The following is a 19144-nucleotide window of genomic DNA, read 5'->3' as shown; positions in this document are numbered from 1 at the left end:
CACACCCACACATACAGACACATACACACACAGACACATTCACACAGGTGCACTCACACATAAAGTCTCAGTACACACCAACACCCACATTCACACACACAGCACATGCCCACATAGACACAGACACAGCACATGCCCACACATACGTGCACACACGCCCACACATACACATACACACACAGACACATTCACACAGGTGCACTCACACATAAAGTCTCAGTATACACTGACACCCACATTCACACACACAGCACATGCCCATATAGACACAGACACAGCACATGCCCACACATACGTGCACACACGCCCACACATACAGACACATACACACACAGACACATTCACACAGGTGCACTCACACATAAAGTCTCAGTATACACTGACACCCACATTCACACACACAGCACATGCCCACACATACGCGCACACACACGCCCACACATACAGACACATACACACACAGACACATTCACACAGGTGCACTCACACATAAAGTCTCAGTATACACTGACACACACATTCACACACACAGCACATGCCCACACATACGCGCACACACATGCCCACACATACAGACACATACACACACAGACACACACACAGGTGCACTCACACATAAAGTCTCAGTATACACTGACACCCACATTCACACACACGCCCACACATACAGACACATACACTCACACCCACATTCACACACACAGCACATGCCCACATAGACACAGACACAGCACATGCCCACACATACGTGCACACACACAGCACATGCCCCCCCACACACACTGCGCATGTCTACACATAGACACATCAGACACACTTGCAATCACCATCACAAGGGAGCGAGTGCCAGGCCTAAGAGGCATGACTGGTGGGGTCACAGTCCTCGTCACCACCACCAGGACAGTCCCTCTGCTGTGCAGCGCTGCCCCCCAGGCTCACCAGATGGCAGGAAGAAGGCCCAGGGCTCCTAACTAGCTAGGTTCCATTCTGAGTCCTGACCCAGAGAGGCGGGGGTTCTAGGTGCCTCCCTCCTTTTGAAGGCTCAAAATTTCTCTCACAGCCACGCGCCTGCCCCAGCCTCTGTGGTAGCTCTGCCCTGGCCAGGATGGAGGGGCCAGAGAACTCCCACAGGTACGCCCCTGGCCCGCCTGCTCAGGGTGCCAGACCAGCAATCGGCTGTGGTCTTGGAGGCTCACAGCCCAGGACAAAGCCCATGGCCAGCAGCTGCAGAGGAGGCTTTCAGTGGGATCAGCTGGTACCGAGAGCACAGACACTGTGGTGGACGGGGTGGGACCAGCGTGTCCCTCTGGACAGCAAAGCTCCCTCACTCCAAGTGGGAGTGACAGAGGATTCTAGACAGGCACAGGGAGGGAGAGTGTGGTCTGACACCTTGAGATGCAAGACTAGTGGGGTGCAGTTGTGAGAGTGGAGTTGGGGTACACAGTGGAGACCCTGCTGCAGATGGCCACTGTGCCCAGATACCATGTGGAAGAACTGGGGCGGAGGGGGTAGGGCCCTGGTGAGTCAGAACTGTGTCGGAAAGGAAACCAACTCTCCCACATTCACAAATGTCAGGACAAGAGGTTCTGGCCACCACAGCTGGGGAGGGGCGAGAAGACAGGCAGGCCCGTTAGTAGAATCTCGCTCACCTGAGTTGTGAGAGTGTGGATCTAATTCACCGGTGGTGGCTCGGAAATCCCAAGACGGAGCAGTTACCAAAGCAACGCCTCCACCGAGAGCAACTGATAGCCTGGAGAAAATCAACACATTCTGCTTTTTCATAACAAAGTACCTGTGCAGCCTCTTGGGAGGAGAAAGGCCCAGTTCTCCTCTTCAATAGGATGACATGTCCCTGGACACCAGCAGTGCTCTGGTCACCTGGAGGAAGGGCAGGAATGCAGCCTGCGCTCCTGGGCTACTGGACGGGATGCTTTCTCACTCCTGGTCAGCTGTGGGCAGCAGCCTGGGACATCAGACTTCTCAGAGCCTGACCGCAGGCCGCGTCCCAGCCGGGCGCTCCAGCTCACTGATCTGTGCCCCTGGGGCTGCAGCCCGGCCTCAGCCCACCCTGAGGGCGCCGTGGCCTCCTGCTGCACAGAAGGGCTTCGCAGTGAGGCCTGCAACTGATTGCTGGGAAAAAAGTGCCTCCCCCAACTCACACACAGTCTCACACCCACGTGTACATGCAGCTACACCCACGTGCACACACCCACAAGGGGCTCATTCCTCAGAATTGCCCTCTGCTCCCAGTGGCCAGTGCCATCAAGGATCCCGTTAATCAGTGGCCATCACATCTCCCAGGCCATGAGGGATACAGATCCGTGTGCAAGAGCTAACTGGCGCCCACGCCATTTAAGTGACAGTCGATTGAGTCCCTGGAGACTTTCCATCCATGGTGACACAAAAGGAATCTGCTTTGAGAACCAGAACCAGTGGCCAAAAGAAAAAAAATGCTGGCGTTGCCTAAGTCTGTGCTGGACGCCAGCCTGCTGAGGCCAGCCTGCTGAGGCCAGCAACATGGCCCAGGCCCACAGTGGGGCTCAGCTCGCATCTGTCTTGCCTCTGTCTGCCACCACCACTGACCAAGGTGTCCTTACCACTGTCCTGCCCTGCTGGAGTTGCTACCCAAACCTGGAGTGGCCCAGTCTGCCTGCCGTTGTTCGCCTCCACACACCTGACCCAGCCCTGCTGTCACTCACATCTGGACTGAGATGGCAGCTTTGTCACCACCCTCCACAAACTGACCCTTCAGTCCAGGGCTGTGGTCACAGCCAGAGTAAGTGGTTTTAAGTGTAAACCTGATGCTATGATGTCCCTCCTCAAAACTTTGTTCACCCCACATGTTATTGAATACCTAGTGTGCTCAGCACCTGGGGATAGGTCAGTGAGAAGGACACACAAAATCCCTCCGCCATAAGGAGCAGACACTGGGGTCAGAGAGGCCAGGGAGGAGGATAATCAATGACCAAGAGTGAGAACCGTGTTGGCATAGTGACGGACGCATGTTAAAGCCTGGTGAGTGCTCTGGAGAAGCAGGACCAGGTGGGTGGCATGCTGGACATGCAGGGATGGAATGGGCAGGGGTGTCAGAGGGCTGTCTTCAGGGACACAGCCCGGGCAAAGGCTGTGTTACGGTTTCCCTCATGTGCGAGACAATGCAAGAAGGTTCAGAGGAGAAATGACTGGGTTATGAGAGCCTTAAATCAGTGAATTAATCCCCTGACAGGGATTAACTGGAGGTAACTCTAGGCAGATAGGGTGTGGCTGCGAAGCCAGATTTACAGATAGGTAGTTAGTGCAGTTAGGTAAATCAGATCTAATGTCCAGTAGGAAAAAGAAAATGGAGGCCGTTATAGAGGATGGCAGGAGTCCAGGAAACCAGAGCAGCATCAGGGGAAATGGAAATGTCAACGTCCCCAAGGCCCCGAGCCCATCCTAAGGAACTGTTAATGAAGCAGCTCCCAGCAAACAGCCCTTCCTGCCCAGATGACTCCGCCAGCCCACCTCCCTCCCACCTTTGGGCCTTCCCACCTGCATTCCATCACTCCGGATAACGGGAGACAAAGGTCAGGAGGGTGGGCAAGCTGAAGGAAGATCTTAGCTATGAAACAGGGAAGACTCCCCGGATTCCGCCTTCGGGGCCCCCATCTTCCTCCGGGGAGAAGTCTCTTCTGCTGCCTTTAATAAAGCTTCCATGTCCACTCTACCCTTGCCTCGGCTGCTTCTCTGGTGTTATACTTCAGCATTCGGGGAAGCAAGGACTCGTCACCGGTAAACAGCGCTAACAGCTGGCGGAGGTGGGCCACTGGGAGCTGTCTTCCAGGTATATATTTTGTCTGTGTTGAGGAGAGTTTCTCTCTCTGTCCCCTACCCAGTGCTGTGTTCTGAGCCACTTTCCTCCGCCATACTCTTCAGCCACGATCTGCCACATCTTCTGCCCAGAGCAGTGGCCGCCTGCAGACTCAGGCAACAGGTGGGTTGTCATTCACAGAGACCTAGGAGCTAGCTGAGTTTCCAATAAGCTAAGTGTGGCTGTCTGTCCTCATTCAAGCAGAGAGATCAAGGAAACAGCCCTTCCTGGACAGGGGAACTGGGAACATCGACTTCGAGGGGGTCAGCTGAGGGACCATGTCAGACTTCATCGGTGGCTTTCTTGCTGCCTAGTTTTCAAAGTTTCCCAGAGAAACTTATTTTGAACCGTTACATTTAATAAGATTATGGGCCAAGGCTTTGGAAAAAATACTCGTCTATAAAAATCGAGGTTATTTTTGCCCCGATGCTTGGTGTGAACTGTCCTGTGAGTCTGGAAAGCCAAGCTGCCCTGCCATGCTCAGAAGATGTGTTCCCCAGCCCTGCGGGAGGTCAGAGGAATCTGCTCTCACGTGAGGGGCCGACTGCATGGTTCCAGGGACTCCTAAGTGTGACCCTGCACCAACACGGCTTCTAGGGCATGCTACACCCACAGCCAGAGAGAAAACTATTATGTGAACTGCTGCTCCTTCTGAAATGCTTTAAAATTCAAGGCACCACTGGGCCCAAGTATGTCATCTGGATGGAATTTGACCTCTGATAGGGCCTTTTCCTTACATTTAGCAGTTTCTGAGGCAAATGATCTCCTTCTTTTCCTCCTTTAGGGAGGTTCAAGCAGGTAACAAAGGTATGTGGAGCCATATCCTAATATAATAAGAAATGGTGACATGTTCCCTTCCTCTCTCCAGGATGGGGTGAGCTTGTGGTTTTGTGGTTTCAGTTGCAGGGTAATTGATCAAGGACACTGCCTTGGTGACAGCCTTTTCACCCTCAGGCAGAAAACTCAGACATATCAGGCAAAGAAAGCAGGTCTTAAAAATTCGCAGAAGTTGTTCATCAGGAAGTATTGTTGGAGTCTTTGATACTTGCTTTTGCTTTGCTTGCTTTAGATTTTCCTGTTGAGGATATTGAGAAAGTATGTTTATTCCCAAACCATGAGAAAGACTACGGCAGAGCCGTCTATCCTAAATCCCCCTCGGCCGAGGAGAGGACGGCTCAGGCCTGTCGGGTCCAGCCTGGGCTGGTGTGAGGGTCTGCTGGAAGGGTGCAGGAGCACATCTGTGTCTTGGCCATACCATTTGTTCTTGGATCCATCCTACGACTCTGTTCTCAAACCTTCCTAGGGCTGTGGCCTCCCCACCAGGGACCATCATGGGAGGGGCTCACGGGAGAACAGGAAGCACCATATGGTGACTTGGAAGGTTCACGGCAGGGTGGGTGAGAAATCTCTACTTTCGGTCTCTGGTGCACGAATCTCAGGCCCCTTGGCAGGGGCCTCAGAAGACAGCTGTTCCTGCTGCTGCTTCCAAGGGTCCACGTGGGCTCATAACACATTCTCCGGTGGACTTTCCTTGGAACACGTAGTTGTGAGATCTCAGATGAAGTTGTCAATGCAGCATCTCCTCCCAGTGTGATGGAACAGCAGAGTCTGAAGATGAAAGCAGGAGGCCTATCTTCAACTCTCAGATGGCTGGAAGGCTCAGGTGCCTGCAAAGAGAACAGCTGGAAGGTGTTAGGTTTGGAGAGAGTGACTGTCATTAAGCCATCTATCAACAGACTGACTCATCACCACCCATCCACCTACCTATCGTCTATCTCTAGTCACCATCAATCAATGAATAGATCAACCATCTATCAATCATCTAGCTATACTATGGTAGTATTTTCTTGAAAAAAAAAAAAAAAAAAGCTCACACTGAGGCTATTCTGCAAAGAAAAAGTCAGATGGTACTACTTTTGAGACACAACCTCCATAGAGGAGCCAAAAGTACAGATGACATAGAGAGGTTTCGCAGCTGGGTGCCACGTCTTCATAAAGCAGTGCTGGAGCCAATCAGCCCAGAAGCTTGCAGAACACTCAGTGTTCCTGGCAGGGAGCGCAGGGGTGGGGGACTGGGGTAGAGCCCTAGTGTAAGTGAAGGAACAATCACGTTTCACCCCTGATTTTCCACCCCCTCCCTTGGCCTTCAGCTGCAGGGTGGGGGGACTGTTTCCTGAGTGTTGTCTTAAAGTTCACTCAAGTCTTTGTGAGGTTAATGAAGCTGCCAGATGGCTCAGAAGTAATCCTATTCCTTACTCCTGGCTGGTTCAAAGGGGCATAATCTGAAGGGTTTGGGTGGTTGTGGCGGGTGAAAACTTCCGCAGTGGCCAAGGCGGGCGGCACGCGGGCCTGACACAGGTACTCCTGGTCTTGAGGCGCGGGGCCTAGGACAGTGTTTGCTGCACCCTCCAGGGCTGACTCTGTTGGTTGAACTGGGAGAGTGTGGGAGTGTGTGTGTGTGTGTGTGGGAGTGTGCGTGTGGGAGTGTGTGTGTGGGAGTGTGTGTGTGGGAGTGTGTGTGTGTGTGTGTGCATGTGTGTGTGTGCGCGCAAATGTTCTACCAGGCAGTGCCAGCTGGATGGAAAGAGACAGGCTGGTGAGGGGACGAGGGGCCTTGCTGGGGTGAGTCCTCACAGCCCAGAGTGCTCCGGCACCCCAGGGCGTGGTCTGAGGACAGTCCCAGGCGCTTGAGGAGGCGAGGCTGTCTCCAGGAGAGTGGGGAGCTGGCAAGGTCTTGCCTTTCCCTAGAGCCTTCTTCCTGGACCTGAGGCCACTCTGCTCTGCACTGTGCACAATCTTTGTCTTCTCCCTTAAACCCCCTCTCATTGTTCTAACCCTTCAGGAAAGACTCATTCTGCCTCGGTGGGGTGTGGGGAGTGGAGGGCTGCAGCCCAACACCTCCCCCATCCTCCGCTGTGCTGGCCCTGAGGCAGGGGCAGGGGTCTTGGGAGCAGGGTAGGATGGAGAAGGCTCCTCCCAGGGTCAGAGGGCAGCAGTGCAGGGAGTGACTGGCTGTCCTGTTTGGAGCACAACCCACCTAAGATGGGGGACCCCAATAAGTCAACTAGTGACAGTAAACTGAGAAAATTGCTGAAATGGGCAGCAGAGTGTCGATTTGAGATCAGTGAGAGGGAAGTGAGTGTCGATACGTGGTCAGCAGAACGAGTCATTGAAATGCTTCCTGCCCAGTGGGGCTTGTTGCTGGTGATGTGACAACGAGCTTAGTGGCCAGTGGGGACGCAGAATGGAAGGGCCACCTTCTGACTCTGAGCACTTGGCCTTTCCATAAAGACCTATGTCAGGGAAAACCAGCAGGTTCATATCCACATATTGCCCTCTGTTGGTCCCTGCTACTCTTCCTAATGAAACCATACGCAGGTCATTGTTAACCGCTCCAAATCAAGTCAGGAGGAGTATCGATCCGAGGAAAGCACTTTTCTCAATTGCTACCAACTTTGGAAATTGAAATTGACATTAAGGCTCCTAATTCCTTGGAAATATAAATGGAAATCAATAAAAGAAGGTTTATTGGGGACTAAACAAAGAAATTGGCTGGGAACAAAAAACCAGAGGTGCAAGTGAACAGGGGGAGCAGGTGCAGGAGCAGGCGAGGGAGTCCACGGAGAGCTCCAGGTCCGCTCTGCGGCCTGCGGGGCGCCAGCGGAGATCACCTCAGAGCAACACAGAGGGCAGGCGCTGGACGGTCTCCGTCAGCTCTACCTGAACCCTCTCCATGGCGTCACTGGCTCAAGCGGGGGACTGCAGTGGATAAAAATAGACCATCTACAGGTGCTGGGGTCTCCTGGGGCCGGCGCATCTCCCCAGCTCCTCCACCAGGCAGATGGCCCCTCTCCCCCCAAGGCCCTTCCTGTCTTCTCCTCTAGACGACACTCCAGGTCCCCTGCTCCCTCCCATAGGCTTGGCACATGACGCCACCATAGTGACTGATGTGTGTCTCTTTGCCACAGCTGTTACCCTGCTCTGGAATCAATTGTGAAATTCTGCCTTGAGGGAAAGGCAAGATAGACATAATTTAGTCAATATTTCTTGAGCACTAGAAATAGGGGGATCATAAACAAATGAAAAGCTTCCTTCCTTCTGACCCAGGGCTTCGTGAATGCTTGGCAAGCCTCCAACACTGAGCTGCATCCCCAGATTATTAAATAACAATCAATCTGTACCACTGTCAGGCATGTAAAGTCACTATGAAAACAGCTGGGTCCTGGCTCCCGCAGGGGAGAAAGCCCCTGGGGAGCTGGGCATGCACCTCAGAACCTCCCTAGACCACTGGCCAGGAGATCGCTGCGCTGGTCAGCTCTGTTACTAGAATGACACCCAGGACAATCAACTTCTAAAGAGAAAAGGTTTATTTTGGCTCACATTTTGGAGGCTGTGGTCCACGATCTGTCAAGCCCATTGCCCTGGGCCTGTGGCAAGGCAGCGTGTCCTGAGAACACAGTGCAGCAGGACCACTCACCCCGCGCTGAGCAAGCACACAGAGCAGGAGGAAGGAGGAGGAAGGCCCCTGGTCTCACGGTCCCCTTACACAGCATGCCCCGTGGCCTGAAGCCCTCCCGCTGGACCTGCCTCTAAAAGACCGCCTGGGGACCAGGCCTTTAAGACAAGGGCCTTCAGGGGCATTTAAAATCCAAACGATAGCAATCGCCAAGGGAACTGTTTAAAAATGCAAAGGCGCAGGCTCGCTCCCAAATCTCCTCCATCGAAATCTCCAGGAATGTCAACGGATTTGGCGTTTCAGAAAAAACTTCTCGTGGGATTCTGATGCTTAGTGAGGTTGATTTGTCAGATGTCAGTGTTGGAAAATAAGGGATCATCTGGGACACCTTTCAAAACTAGCTCACCCTAACCTGTTCAGAATGATTTGGGTCTAGTTCCTCCGGGAGACCTGGGGTTCCAAGTTTTACACTAGAAAACCAAGGCAGGGCCAGTCAGAGTGGGTGGAAAACGTCCCGCTCACATGTGATGTGCGTGATGTGAAGACCTGCCACAAACTGCAGGTGGATTCCTGGTCCTAGGACTGCCCTATACAATAGCAAACAGCGTGATTCAGGAGACCTGACTTTTGTCATTCTCCCACACCGCTTCCCCATGGCTGCAATAAAAAGTCACCACGAGTTTAGTGGCTTTAAGCCACATGAATCCACTTCCTTACAGCTCTGATGGCCAAGAGTCCCAGTCAGCCCCACGGCCTGGGGTCATGGGTCCGCAGCGCTGGGTCCTTTGGGAGCTCCAGGGTGCAATCTCTCCTCGCCTTTTCAGCTTCTGCAGGTGTTCCGAGGCCTGTGTCCCCGTCACTCCAAGCTCTGCCTCCATGACCACGTCACCTCCCTCTCCTGAGGACATTGGTTATGCTTAGGCCCACCCAGATTATCTAGGACAATCTTCCCGTCTCAGAGCCCTTAATCACATCTGCAAAAAATCCACAGTCACAGGCCCAGACATGGGCTTTCAGGGGCATTAGGGATTAGGACTCAGAGGTCTTTGGGGAACTCATTGATCATCCACCATGCACCTTAGTCTGGATGAAAGGGTCAAATGCAGGCGACTGACAGGTTCAGTCACCTCCTGATGGCAACTAAAACCAGCTGGGAGTTTGGTTGGAGAGAGTCAGTCAACTCCCAGGTCTGAGAACACAAAGCGAAGTGCAGACGGGTTGTAGGGAAAGGGCAGGGGAGAGCCAGGGAGGGGTGCTGTCACCTGCCCTTGCAGAGATGCTTCGAGGAACGGTAAGAAGCCACCACTGAGCTGTTCACTTTTGCATCTCTTTGTGGGACACAAAAGAAGGGCAGAGACCCAGAGACGTGTATTAGTTATGATCAGCATCTCCGTACCTGTACACAAAGGTCATGTCCACAGGGAGGTTTCATGGTCCCAAAAGGAAACTCTCAAAATTCTCACTTTGTTTATTTTGCTCTTTTAACCTAATATCACACTGTGGGGAAACTTCATTCTCCCTGGAAGCCGGCTTTCACTAATGCCGATTGAGGGCGTTTCTCAGCTTCACAGCTGCAAATATTAAAATGCAGACTAGCAGATTACAAATCACCAGGAGCCTTTGACAGGGTCCTGAAGGAGGGCTGGGGGGGGGGGGGCGTTTAAAAGGACATCAAGATCCTGAATAGAGTTATTGAACTTAAATAACTGTATTTAAAAAAGGAGACATTCTTTCATTAAAGCCAGAGTGAATAATAATGTTTTTGTCTTTGACACCAAATAAAGTCATTTAAGATGAAAAACCCCTTTGAGCTGCTGATGCTCAGAACGGCTTGGAAATGTGTTTCTGTGACCCCTCCTCGGAGTGTGGGAATGTGTTTCCTCTCTTGTGAGATTTCCAGAGGGAAAATGAGCTGTGTGAATAGCGTGTAAGCCAAGAGGAGGCCCTGGGAAGGGCACGGCCCTGCAGAGGGGCAGGATCTCAGGCACCTTTTGCCCAGTGGCCACCTGTGGAACCGGCCCCCCAGGAGCCAGTCTCCTGTCCCTGCTGGCACAATCCCGGTCTGCTCTTGAATGCAACAGTCCTGGGGTTGGGCTCACAGAAGGACAGGCTCATGGAAAGGCCCAGGGAACAGCTGGCCTTGGAGGCCAGGACTGTGAAAGCTGCTGCTGGCCCGAGGTTAACCTGAAGGAAACGCAGGGTCTGGCTCTGTCTTTTCTTGCTTTTGTCTGTGAAGTAGGATCTGGCGCTCCTAACCCTCCCGGGGTCCGACACTGTAAAGCCTGGTGGTAAAGAGCACTTCGACACCACTGCTATGCTGTGCCTCAGCTTCCCCGTCGCGGGTCAGGCACCATTGTCCCTCAGAAACTCTTGGCAGAGAGCATCGTCTGGTCATTCTTCCAGCAAGGCAGAGACCGGCCTTGTCTGTCTCTGGGCCCCAGCGCCCACCACCAGCCTGGCACTTGGCCAGGGGTGCGCCAGCGTTCTCAGCTGAGCGCTCTGAACGGAGGTGATGACTTCAGCCTTCTCAGGCCTCGCCTTTCCTATTAAGTGACCACTGTGAGGTCCCCGTGACTGCACTGACGGCTTCTCTGTGTGTGACGTGGAGACCTGAGAATTGGTATTTCGACACACTAAGTCCTGCCACCGGGTGGGAAGAGCAAGGCAGTGAGGAGACCTCCCAGCTCCTCTGGTAACAGCTCTGAGTGGGAGTGACAAGGGCCCCTTCCTCCTAGTTGTCCCCCTGCTGCTGGTCACTGGGGTTCAGGTCTGCCCTTTGGAGTCACTTGTGAGACTCCACACCAGGGGAAGTGGCTCGTGGCCCCAAGGCTGTCATGTTCTGGGAGATTCTTGCCTCCGCGTGAACGTGACTCAGTCTGGAGCTGCCTGCACCCTGTTCGGTGCCGAGGCTGCCTTATCCAGAAAGCAGCCCGTGGCCAGGCCCCAAAGACAACACGGAAGGCCCTGGTGGGAGGTGCTGCTCTCCCAGGGGACCGACAGGAATGACGGGAAATGTGTAGCAGGCTGTCGGGGCACAGCAGCCTATCAAGAAAACTACTTTTGAGGCCTCAGATAAAATTCACTTCCATCGTCAGAAGGAACTTTCATCACAGCGGGCTGCAGAGCTTTGGTGTGAGGCCCCAGAACAGTTACAGAGAATAACCAGGAGAAAGCAGGATGGCTAGAACAGCTGCACGGAAGCTCACGATATCATGCATCCAAGAAGGAATGAAAATCACACTTTGGAGGAGAAAAACCTGTAGTTTTCTGACTTTCTTTTCAGCCAGGTCCAGAATGGAGAGCTTTGCCCCTTTGGAAATGCTCTCAATGGCCGTGAGTGACAATTAAGAGAGGCACTTACCGGGGACTGTTTGCACCTGGACAGCCCAAGGGGCAGAGGTTAGCTTGCACAGACTGCAGCATCAGTCCCGGCTTCTCTGGTGTGGACCCGGGCGAGCATCAGCAGAGCCCCAGCAGTCTCCAGTGTTAGGAGACAAGGACAGCTGGCTCCTAGGTGGAGGCCGAGGCCGCCGTGAGCACCTGCGCCTTCTGGGCCCTCTCAAGCTTTGGAATGACAGAGGCGCAGGAGAGTGGTCCCTGACCTCAGGGAAAGCCATGGCCCAGAAGAGGCTTCCCCCAAGGTTACAGTCCCCCAGATCAGATGTGCCTCTTTGGTTAGCCAGAGGAGGTATGTGCAGAAATGGTGTATTTCTCTCTCTCTTCACCCAAACCAGAGGGAGTTGACATCAGTGGTGTGCAAACGTCTCTGGTCCTGGAACCACGCGTGGTGTGTCAGCCTTGCTCCCAGCTCCCCTTCCTAGTCTGCGTGAGACAGAGGAACCGCTTCTGAAGGGCTGGCAGGAGGTGAGCGAAGGAGCTAGCACCTTGTGCTGTCATGGACCCACCTCCAGAGCCCGCCCAGCCAGAGACGGCGGCCAGCCCATGCCTCCATGAGTGCTCACGCCCTTTGACTTGTGAACCATTGATGGGCAAAGCAAACCCTGTGCTGGTTACAGGAAGCAGACCCTTCAAACCCCAGAAGAAAGCTGGCAGGTGGCAGGTGACCTTCCTCTGGCCAGTCGGACACCATGTTTGTCCAGAGGATGGCAAGCTGCTGCCTCCTCTCGGGGCAGGAGGGCCTGGGAGCGTCACTGGGCTGTGGAGTGGAGGCAGGGGCAGGGAGGTGGGCACAACCCACAGGAGCAGGTCTTGTTCATGCTGCAGGTTAACTGCCCCTCCAAGCCTTCGGAAGACATCAGCACAAGGACTTGCAGCACAGGACGGCCCCCTGGGTTCTGTTCCCTGCTAGTTTCTTTCTTTTTTAAAAAAATATTTATTTATTTTTTAGTTGTAGCTGGACACAATACCTTTCTTTCTTTATTTTTATGTGGTGCTGAGGATCGAACCCAGGGCCTCGCATGTGATAGGCGAGCGCTCTACCGCTGAGCCACAACCCCAGCCCCTCCTGCTAGTTTCTATTGTTGCTTTTTGATGGTTCTTCGGCCACTGCCCTCTGAGGGGGTCACCTAGCTCATGGGTGCTGAGATGAGGGTCCTGAGGAGGCAGGAGGGCATCTCAGGGTAGAGGCCCACAGCCCTGTCCTACAGCCCCAGCAACAGGCAAGGAGGCCTGCTGGGGTTCCCTGTCACATAGATATGGGGAACAGAGCTCTGTGTAGGGCTGAGGGAAGCCGCTCCAAATCCAGCCTCCCAGCCTGAGCACATTTCACACGGCTGGCCCACTGGCCCAGAGCACGGAGCTCATGGCTGTCCTGGCCTGGGGGATGCCGAGCGTCCATGCCTGTCAGTCAGTCAGGGTCCCTGAGTGAAGAAGGCTGAGGCTGATCCACCTCCGCCCTCCTCCTCCGCTGCTCTCTGCTTCTACCGCCCACTTCAGGGGGCTAAGGGTCCTCCCCTCCTCCCTGGGGGGGGGGGTTGTGAGATTGTCGTGTGGGGGATGGGCAGGGGCTGAGATCTCCTAATCCTGGCGGTGGGATGGGATGGGGTGGGGGTGGGGACTGCAGAGCCCATGGTGGGAGGGAAAAGTCACCCAGTGTCTGCAGCTGGTAACTGGACACCCCCACAAGGGACTGGCCACCCACAGAGCAGAGAGCTACTTGAAGCTATGTGGGTCACCAACTCGATCAAATGAGGCATTATAGTCCAATGAATGGCAGGCTGGAGATGAGAAAACAGCCCAGAACGAGGGTGGGAAAAGCCACTAGGCTGTGGCTCTGGGAGCTGGGAGTCCCTCTGCAGTGCCCCTGCCAGGCTGTCCACGCCACAATAAGGCCCGGGACTGGGTGCCCTCCAACGAGGCTCTCTTGATTGTTTAGTTGGTATAAAAATTCCTTACGTGATTTAAAATCTGTTTCCAGTTAGCTTCTCCCATCCCTGCATCTTTCCTCCCAGGCCCTGCAGCGTCTCTTTCCTCTCCCTGCTCACAGACTCTGTGAACTTTACAAAGGCTTCACAGCCGAGCAGCAGCAGTGGCCCAAGTGGACTGGATTCAGAGCCCTCGGGTAGAAGTGACCCTAGGCGAAGGCCTTCGCTGCAGTCTCTGCAGTTTTAATGGCAGCTAGAACACGATGCCTTCTAGTTAGAGAAGCTACGTCGCAGAGATGGCCGCAGGTGGTTGCTGCAGGGTGGGGTGAGGAGTGAGCATTTGCTGAGTGGGAATAGAATTTCAGTTCTACCAGCTGAAAGGTGATGGGGTCGCGCGGCTTTATGAAGGTATTTCATGCCACCGAGCTCTAAACCTAAAATGGTTAAGCCGGTAATTTTATGCCATATGTATTTTACCACATTAAAAACTAGAATGAAAACCATGCCTACTTCAAACACGTTATATGAATTAGAGAGATCAGGACCACTGTCCGAGGATCGAGCCCATGGGTGGGCCTGGCATGCTGCAGGAGAGAGGCAGAGATGGTCCCGTCCTCAGTCCAGTGGACAATGACAGGTCTCAGGTGAAGAATGAACTGGTGGCACTAGGACATCATCTTTGGGTTTGCCTTTCAAGTCTTTCAAGTTGGCTTTGGTTACTTTTTTACTTGATAATTTTTTTTTTTTTTTTTGGTGGTTCTAGGGATTGAACCCAGGGCCTGGCACATGCTAGGCAAGCTCCTGGAAATTCTTACTCTGCCCCATGACCTCAGAGTTTAGTCCACATGACCTGGTAGATGGAGCCAATTCTGAGGCCACCTCTTATCAGTGGCCCATCTAGAAACACACAAGAATGCTTGCTAAAGTAATTGTTTTAGTTGGTTTTTGCATCACTGTGACCAATATATCTGACAAGAACAACATAGAAAAGAAAAACTTATTTAAGGCTTGCAGATTCAGAGGGTCAGTGCTTACTGGTCCACTCCATGGCTCTGGGCCCAGGTGAGGCAGAGCATCAGGGAAGAAGGACATGGGGCAAGAAAACAGCCCAGGACACGGCAATAAGGAAGCAACGAGAGAGCTCCACTGACCAGGGACAAAATATATACCCCCACTCCCCAGGGACTCACCTCCTCCAGCCCCAGCTGCCTACAGTGACCACCCAGTTAATCCCTATCAGTGGGTTAATCCACTGATTAGGTTATGAATCTCATAATCTGATCATTTCACCTCTAAAATTTCTTGCATTGTCTCACCCAGGAGATTTTTGGAGATACTTCATATCCAAACCATAATAGTAATAAAACATGTAGAAATTAAGATTGGGTTGGAAATTCAGCACCACACAAATAAAAAACAAAGCAAAATTAAGTAAAATGAAAGAAAACAAAAAACTCCAAACATAAACTCACCATAATGAAACTAAAGAATATCAAGACCCAGCTAAAGGTCAGGATGGAGCTTCGCGCCCTGTGAAGTCCTCAACATGCTTCCACTGCAGGAAGGAAGGAATTGAGTCCATGGGTGTTCGCTCCCCTACCCCAGGCCCCACACAGCACAGAGGTGGCATCTGGCATCAGGGAGGAGCCAGGGAGGGCTGCCTGAACTGTGAGCTGGGGGCTAAAAACCCCTGCCCATCTGATTGGGAACACAGCTCAGAATCATGCCCACACTTTAGGCCTTATTCTGCAGAATTCTGGGCCACGTGCAGGTTGTCTGAATCTACATCATATATGAGGCGCAGAGACCTGAAGTGAGAAATTAAAATGTGGACTGGTTCAGAACTGGGACTTCAAGAGATGCCCCACATCCCAGGGCAGGTGCAGCACTGTGTATGGAAGAGGCTCACCCGGCAGTTCACACATCACGCAAGGGAACCTTTGACCATGCCCAAGTGAGTGGTTGGGTTCAGCAGCTAAGATAAAGCACACCCAGGAAGTGATTTATCTATGCAAAAATGCCTGGGATCTTTAAAGAGCAAAGAGGTCATGAAAAAAGTGCAAGTCGATTAAAAAGGAATGAATAGAAACTCTAGAGGTAATAAACGTGGCTGTCCTGATGAACACTCAGTGGACAATGGCCAGGTGCTATGGCAGAGTTTAGCCCTCGACCTGCGCTGGCTTCATGAATGAAGTTTTGAGACGTGAGAAACCGCTAGGGAGTTTTGAATTAAAGAGACAAGACTCTAATTACCTTTAAACCAGCTCCAGGACGGCTCCTCCTAGCTCCAGCCTCCATCCACCTATTGTGGTATTGAGGTTTACTGAAGAGGCCAGCGAGAGAGAGAGAGAGAGAGAGAGAGAGAGAGAGAGAGAGAGAGAGAGAACACACCAGGGAGTGGACTTTTATTGGGGAACAAAAAATTCTGGAGAAAATCCCATCCAATGAAGATTAAGGGGGGCAGCATCCCAAGGTCAGGGGCGAGGTCTGGGTCTTCGGGGTAGTGGCCAGACACGCCTCTGCACAGACAAGCCCTCGGACCTGGAGAAGGGTGGAGAAAGCCCTGACAGCTGTGTCCGAGCGCCAGGAGGTAACTCAAACCACTGCGAGGATGGCCTCCCACAGCAGAGCTTGCTGTGACCTGGAAGGTAGCCTGGAGACCACAAGACACTGAGCAGTGGGCACACGGGAGGAAGCGTCATGGTGCCTGAGGGATGCGTGGAGTGCGTCCAGGATCCAGCCCTCACAGTTTCCTCAGGAAGAGAGGAATGCAGAGAACAGGAAAGCGCAAGATTGGACAAGATAAAGACAGAGAATTTTTAGAATTTAAAAAAGACTTAAGTCTTCAAGTTAAAAAAGCACACGACAACGTTAAGAGCGACTCCTCAGGGCAGGGGTGCTGTTTTGTGGTGGAGCACAGGTCTGGCATTCAGGAGGCCCTGGGTTCAACACTCAGCACCACACAAATAAAAAACAAAATAAAATTAAGTGAAATGAAGCAAAACAAAAACTACTCCAAACTTAAACTCACCATAATGAAACTAAGAAGTATCAAAGAAAACAGATGGCAGGGGGAAAAACCCAGCATCCCCAAAGACAATTAGACTAAAAACAGATTTCTCATCATTGATGTTAAATGCCACTGAATAACATTTTTTTAATAAATCAAAATAAAATAGAGTTCCATACTCTGCTATCTTATCATTCAAAGATAAGGATGAAATAAAAAAGCGTTTCCAACCTAAGATGTTTGCCAGGCCAAGCCTTCTCTGAAAGAATGACTTAGGGGTATGTCCAGTAAGAGGGGAATTTAGCTCCTGAAGAACAGTGGGTGATGAAAGATGCAAAGGGAAACAAATATTAACACACAGTAGAAAAAATGGTTAGGCTTCGGCTTTAAAAATTACTGATTTGGGGAAATGTAAGAGCAAGATGGAATTAAAATAATAGAAAAATGAACGAGGCATGGTGGGTGACAGATGCTTGTAATCCCGGAGGTTTGGGAGGCTAAGGCAGGAGGACTGCAAGTTCAAAGCCAGCCTCAGCAATTTAGCAATGCCTGAAGCAACTTAGTGAGGCCCTGCCTCAAAAAAAAATAAAATAAAATAAAAAATAAAAAGGGCTGGGGATGTGGTTCAGTGGTTAAGTGCTTCTAGGTTAAATCCCCAGTACGAAAATAAATAAATAAATAAACAAACAAACAAATAAATAAATAAATAATAGCAGCATGAATAATGGGAAAGAATTTGGAGTGAAGACATTCTAAGGTAGTGGTTTTGTTCCAGAGAATATGGAAAATCTAACTCACTTTAATTTTAAGTAGGAAGAAGTGAATCCCAGGAGCATCCCTGGGAGAGTCTTTATGAAGGGAAGTCAAGGCCTTTGGCTGAGCGAGTGAGGTCTAAAGGAGCTGAATTAGGACGTCCAAGCAAGCCAGACCACCCAGGAGAAAAGCCAACCTTGTTCCCTCTTATCAAAGTTATTTCCAGTCTTTTCCTGCTTGTATGCCTTTTGTTCATCAGAAATATTCAAATGGTTCTGCCCACCTGGATGCAATGTCACTGCTTTCTCTTGGAGCTTGAATGTGTCTGTTTAGTGTAGTTAAGGGCAGTGCCAGAACTGTGTTCACACCCTGCACTTTAGTGGGATCTGAGGAGCTGGAACGTGGGTAACTTTGGCAGATGGGTTTGAACCTGGGAGTCCAGCAGTAAAGAACCAGAGGTTGATGCCGGGCAACCATGCCTACAAAGTGTTGTGACTGTTGAATGGGGGCAGCTGCTGGACACTGCTCATTGGTGATTTTGGTGGAGCCAGTGTTAGGTCATAATTCACATACAGTGGTTACTTAAATCTCTGCCTTGTCCTCTCATTTGCCTTTTCTAACATTTCTGCTTGAAAGGAAACTCAGAGGTCAGAGTCCCTGGATTGGGGAAGCCTGAAGGGCTGTTCCTAATGCCTTGTCATCCAGAGCAATGGAGTTAACATTTAGATCTTTAAAAGTTCAGAATGCATGTTAGGATGGAATAGAGTAACTTTCCAATCAGAGATAAACCGCATTTTAAAAAATGAAGAGGAAAGAACCTAAATGAAAAGCAAGGAGAATAAACAACAAAGTATCCTGGTGGAAGAAGTCTGTGTGCGCTAGACAGAGGTCCTTGCCAATGGAGTAATGCAAGAAAAAGAAATGAAAAGTTACAAGCACTGGAAGAAAGAAATAAAACTCTCATTTCAGATGATTTTATTGTGTAAGTAAAAAAATCAAAATAATCTATTATTTCAAAAACTTATTGGACGAATCTGGAGGCCATAATGCTCAGTGAAATAAGCCAGGTGCAGCAAGACAAATAACACAGGATTTTACACATGGAATCTACAAAAGTCCAACTCACAGAAGCAGAAGATGGGTTAGTGGTTATGAGGGAATAGGGGCCCTGGAGGATGGGAAGTTATTCTTTAAGGGTCACAATCAGTTATGCAAAAAAATCCTTTTAAATCAACAACAAACCCCAACATATTTGATTAAATAATAAAAAGAATCAATCAAGAAGTTATTAAAATTAAGAAGAAATTTAGATGCTATTTACAATAGCAAAGAGAATGAAATATTCAGCAATGCCTATATCCTTTATAAAGAAAATTGCCTAATTTTCAAAGACAAAAAGAAGAGTTAAGTGAGTGAAAACACATGGGTATTCAGAGACATATTAGAAGTTGTCCGTTTTTCCTCCAGGTTGCTGTGGCTTGGTAAAAACCACCCTGGACATAGTGGCATAACGACCAGCTATTTTTATCATGCTCACAGAATCTGTGTGTCAGAGTTTACAGAGTTCAGTGGGTTGGGTTGGGTGGCCCCCAAAGACCTCTGCTTCCAAGATGGTGCCTTCATCCCATGTCTGGCCTCCAGGCTGAGCTGACTTGCAATTTAGCTTACTGGGAATGTGTCCTCGCACCAACATGTGGCTTGGCCTGGGAGGCACTGGGCTTGAGAAGTAACGTACAGATGACATGTGATCC

This window comes from Spermophilus citellus (assembly GCF_964194105.1).
Source record: "Spermophilus citellus genome assembly, chromosome: 12".
NCBI lineage: Eukaryota > Metazoa > Chordata > Mammalia > Rodentia > Sciuridae > Spermophilus > Spermophilus citellus.
This window is presented reverse-complemented; position numbering follows the sequence as displayed.